The sequence below is a fragment of the Choloepus didactylus genome, chromosome 6, assembly GCF_015220235.1.
Source record: "Choloepus didactylus isolate mChoDid1 chromosome 6, mChoDid1.pri, whole genome shotgun sequence".
NCBI classification, from domain to species: Eukaryota; Metazoa; Chordata; class Mammalia; order Pilosa; family Megalonychidae; genus Choloepus; species Choloepus didactylus.
Window position 1 is genome coordinate 680,860 of NC_051312.1, and position 5,245 is coordinate 686,104.

Here is a 5,245-nt window from a genome sequence, read left to right on the forward strand (position 1 = left end):
TAATATCAGATAAAACAGGCTTTAAGTGCAAAAATGTTATAGGAGACAAAGAAGGGCACATATAATAATAAAAAGGGCAATTCACCAAGAAGGAATAACAATCATAAATATTTATGCACCTAATCAAGGTGCTCCAAAGCTATGAGGCAAACACTGGCAAAACTGCAGTGAGTATTAGAGGACTTTATCATAATAGTGGGAGACTTCAACACACCACTCCCTTCAATAGATAGAACATCTAGACAGACAATCAATGAGCAAATAGCCTAAATGATGTAATAAATGAATTGGACCTGACAGAAATATATTTATCATTGCACCCCAAAACAACAGGATGTATGTATATACATTCTTCTCAAGTGCTCATGGAACATTCTGCAGGATAGACCATATGCTGGGGCACAAAACAGGTCTTAATAGATTTTAAAAGACTGAAATTATTCAAAGCACCTTCTCTGATCGTAATGGAATTAAGCTGGAAATCAATAACCACTGAAGAATTGGAACTTTCATAAATATAGGTGGTTAAACAACACACTTGTATCCAATCAGTAGGTCAAAGAGGAAATTTCAAGAAAAATAAATATTTTGAGATGAATGAAAATGAGAATACAACAAAACTTATAGGATTCAGTGAAAGCAGTGCTGAGAGGGAAATTTATAGCCATAAATGCCTACATTAAAAGAGCTAAAATCAAAGACATAACTAACAACTGAAGAAACTAGAGAAAGGGCAGCAAATGAATCCTAAAACAACAAGAAGAAAAGAACCAAAGATTAAAGTGGAAATAACTGAAATGGAGGGAAAAAGTAGAATCAATAAAACCAAAAAATGGTTCTTGGAGATCAATAAGCTCAACAAACCCTTAGCTAGAATGACAAAGTCAGAAAGAGGGAAGATTCAAATAAAATCAGAAATGAGAGAGGTTCACTACTACAGATCCCTTAGAAATAAAAAAGGTCATAAGTGGCTACTATGAAAAACTGTATGCCAACAAACTAGACAACTTAGATGAAATGGACAATTTCTTAGAAACACATGAACACTTAATACTTACTTGAGAAGAAATAGAAGCTCTTGACAAACCATTCACAAGTAAAGTGATTGCATGAGTCATCAAAAACCTCCCTACAAAGAAAAGCCCAGGACCAGATAGTTTCACAGGGGAATCTTACCAAACATTCCAAGAGGAATTAACACCATTCCTGCTCAAACTCTCCAAAAATTTGAAGAAAAGGGAACGCTACTTAATTCATTCTATGACACTAACATCACCCTAATACCCAAACCTTATAAACACACTACAAGAAAGGAAAACTACAGACCATTATCCCTAATGAATATAGGTACAAAAATTCTCACCAAAATGCTTACACATCAAATCCAACAGCACATTAAAAGAATTATGCACCACAATCAAGTGGGTTTTCTTCCATTATGCAAGGGTGGTTCAACATAAGAAAATCAATTAATGAAATACAACATATTAACAAATCAAAAGAAAAAAATCAAATGATCATCTCAATAGACACTGAAAAATCATCTGACAAAATTCAACATCCGTTTTTGATAACAACACTTCAAAAGGTATGAATTGAAGGAACGATCCTCAATATGACAAAGGGCATATATGACAAACCCCCAGCCAGCACAGTTCTCAACACTGAGAGGCTGAAAGCCTTGCCCTTAAGATTGGGAACAATACAAGGATGCCCACTGTCACAAATATTCAACCTTGTGCTAGAAGTTCCAGCCAAAGCAGTCCAGCAAGACAAACAAAAGTATCCAAACCGGAAAGGAAGAAGTAAAACTGTCATTATTTGCAGATGATATGATATTATATTTGGAAAATCCTGAGAAATTGATGACACAGCTACTTGAGCTAATAAACAAATTCAGCAAAGTGACAGGATAAAAGATAAATGCACAGAAGTTAGTAACCTTCCAGTGCACTAGAAATGACCTAATTGAAGTGGCAACCAAAAAAAAAATTCCATTCACAATAGCAACTAAAAAAATCAAGTACATAGGAATAAATTTAACCAAGGATGTAAAGGACATCTACACAGAAAACTACAGATTGTTACTAAAAGAAATCAAAGGGTTTCTAAAGAGGTGGAAAGATATTCTGTGTTTGTGGATAGGAAGGCTAAACGATGTTAAGATATAAATTATACCCAAACTGACCTACAGAGTCAATGCAATTCCAATCAAAATTGCAACAACCTACTTTGCAGACTTGGAAAAACGTTATCAAATTTTTTTGGAAGGGAAAGGTGCTTCTAGTTGCAAAAGAAAAGAAAAACCATTCTAAAAAAAAGAGTGAAGTGGGAGGCCTTATACTTCCAGACTTGGAAGCCTACTATAAGGCCACAGTAGTCAAAACAGCATGATATTGCTACAAGATAGATATATTGATCAATGGAATCAAATTGAGAGTTCAAAAATAGACCCCCAGATCTATGGTTGACTGATTTTTGAAAAGGCCCCAAAATCCACTGAACTGGGGCAAAACAGTCTCTTCAACCAATGGGTCTGCAAGAACTAGATGTCCATATCCAAAAGAATAAATGAGGACCCCTACCTCACACCCTATTGAAAAATTAACTCAAAGTGGATCAAAAACTTCAATGTAAGAGCACAAAAAAAGTCTTAGAAGATAATATAGGGAAACATCTTCAAGACCTAGTGATAGGAAGTAGCTTCTTAGACCTTACACCCAAAGCACAAGCAATAAAAGAAAAATAGATAAATGGGAACTCCTCAAAATGAAAAGCTTATGTGCCTCAAAAGACTGTCAAAAAGGTGAAGAGGGAAACAATTCAATGGGAAAAAATATTTGGAAACCATATATCTGATAAGAGACTGATATCCTGCATATACAAAGAAATCCTACAACTCAACAACAATAGTACAAACAACCCAATTATAAAATGGGCAAAATATGAAAAGGCATTTTTCCAAAGAGGAAATACAAGTGGCTAAAAAACACATGGAAAAAAATGTTCATTTTCACTAGCTATTAGGGAAATGCAAACCAAAACCAGAATGAAATATCATTTCACATCAGTAAGAATGGCTGCTATTAAAGAAGCAGGAAATAACAAATGCTGAAGATCTGGGGAAATTGGAACTCTTATTCATTGCTGATGGGAATGTATAATGGTACAGCTGCTGTGGAAGACAGTTTGGCAGTTCCTCAGAAAACTAGATATTGAGTTAACCTATGATCCGGCAATTTCATTTCTCAGTATATAACCAGAAGATCTGAAAACTGACACAACAGACATCTACACACAGATGTGCATAGTGGCATTGTTCAAAATTGCCAAGAGATGGAAACAATCCATGTATCCTTCAACAAACAAGTGGATAAAGAAAATGTGCTATACACGTATGATGGAATACTATGCAGCAGTAAGAAGGAACAAGGTCCTGAAATGTATGGCAGCATGGATGAACCTTGAAGATATAAAACTGAGTGAAATAAGTCAGACACAAAAGGAGAGTTTTTTTTTGGTATCACTTCTATGACCTCCCTGAACAAGGTAAAATCACTGTCTTATAATTAGAATATTGGGGACACTAGAAGCTAGTGAAGGGGGAATGATAACCTAATAAGTTCATATATGTTAATAAGGGTGAATTTAAAGGTATGGGAATGGATAGGAGTGGTGATTGTCAATGGGATTATAAGTATCAGAGCTGTATTGAAGGCAAACAGGATTGAAAGAGGTTGTTTAAAGGCCTGTATCCCACAGATCAGCACTACAAATATAGATAGGTGCTGGCATGATGAACTTCTAAGGTATGACAGTGGTACAGAGAGTTGACAACAGAGTACTATATGAGAAAAATCCACCTATTGCATACTAGGGACTATAATTAATAGGAACACCATGCTAGTATCACACAAATACTATGGACAAATAATTTAGGGCTGAAAAGAGCTATGGGGTGTTTTGGGTCAGGAGAATTGTTTAAAAACGGAGAGTGATGAGGATTGTACAACTAAGTGATGATGTGAGATATGGATTGATTATTGTGGACATAACATATGCTATGTGAAACTAGGAGTCCCCTAATTTATAATCCCTCAATCATGAGGCTTGCTGTTGTGAAACTTATGGTTGTAAAGGGGAGGCTAAGCCCACCTATAATTATGCCTGGGAGTCACCTCCAGAGAACCTCTATTTTTGATCAAATGTTGACTTTCTCTCTCTAAGCCCAACTCTGCAAATAAATTCATCACCCTCTCCCCAACATGGGACTAGTCCTCCCAGGTGAGTCTCCTTGGCAATGTGGGACACAGATTCTGGAAATGAGACTGATCCTGGCATCAAGGGGTTGAGAATGCCTTTTATTTTGTTGGTTTTTACTGTGATTTTATAGAGATATATTCACATACGATACAATCATCCAAAGTGTACGATCAGTTGTTCACAGTATCATCATATAGTTTTGCATTCATCAGCATGATCAATTTTTTGAACATTTTCATTTCAAATAAGAATAAAAATAAAAGTAAAGAAGAACACCCAAAACATCTCATATTCCTTCTCCCCTCTATTATTCATTTACTTTATGCCCTCCTTTTTTCTACTCATTTGCCCTTACACTGGATAAAGGGAGTGTGAGCTACAAGGTTATCACAGTCACACTGTATAAGCTGTATAGTTATATGATCATCCTCAAGAATCAAGATTGAAGTTCAACAGTTTCAGGTATTTCCTTCTAGCTCTTCTAGTACACTAAAAACTGAAAAGGGTGTCTATGTAATGCATAAGAATTCCCTCCAGAATGACCTCTCAACTCCCTTTGAAATCTCTCAGTCACTGAAACTTTATTTTGTTTAATTTCTATTCCTCCTTTTGGTCAGGAAGGCTTTCTCAATCCCACGATGCCAGGTCCAGGCTCATCCCTGGGAGTCACGTCCCACATTTCCAGGGAGATTTATACCCCTGGGGGTCATGTCCCATATTGGGGGGAGGGCAGTGAGTTTACCAGCCAAGTGGGCTTTGAGAGAGACAGGCCACATCTGAGCAACAAAAGAGGTTCTCTGTGGGTGATGCTTAGGGACAACTATAAGTAGGCTTAGCCTCTCCTTTGAAGTAACAAGCTTCATAAGGGCAAGCCCCAAGATCAAGGATTTGGCCTACTACAGCGATTGTCCCCAATGCCTGTGAAAATATCAGGAATTCGCCAGGTGGGGAAGTTTAATGTTTCCACATTTACCCCCATGTC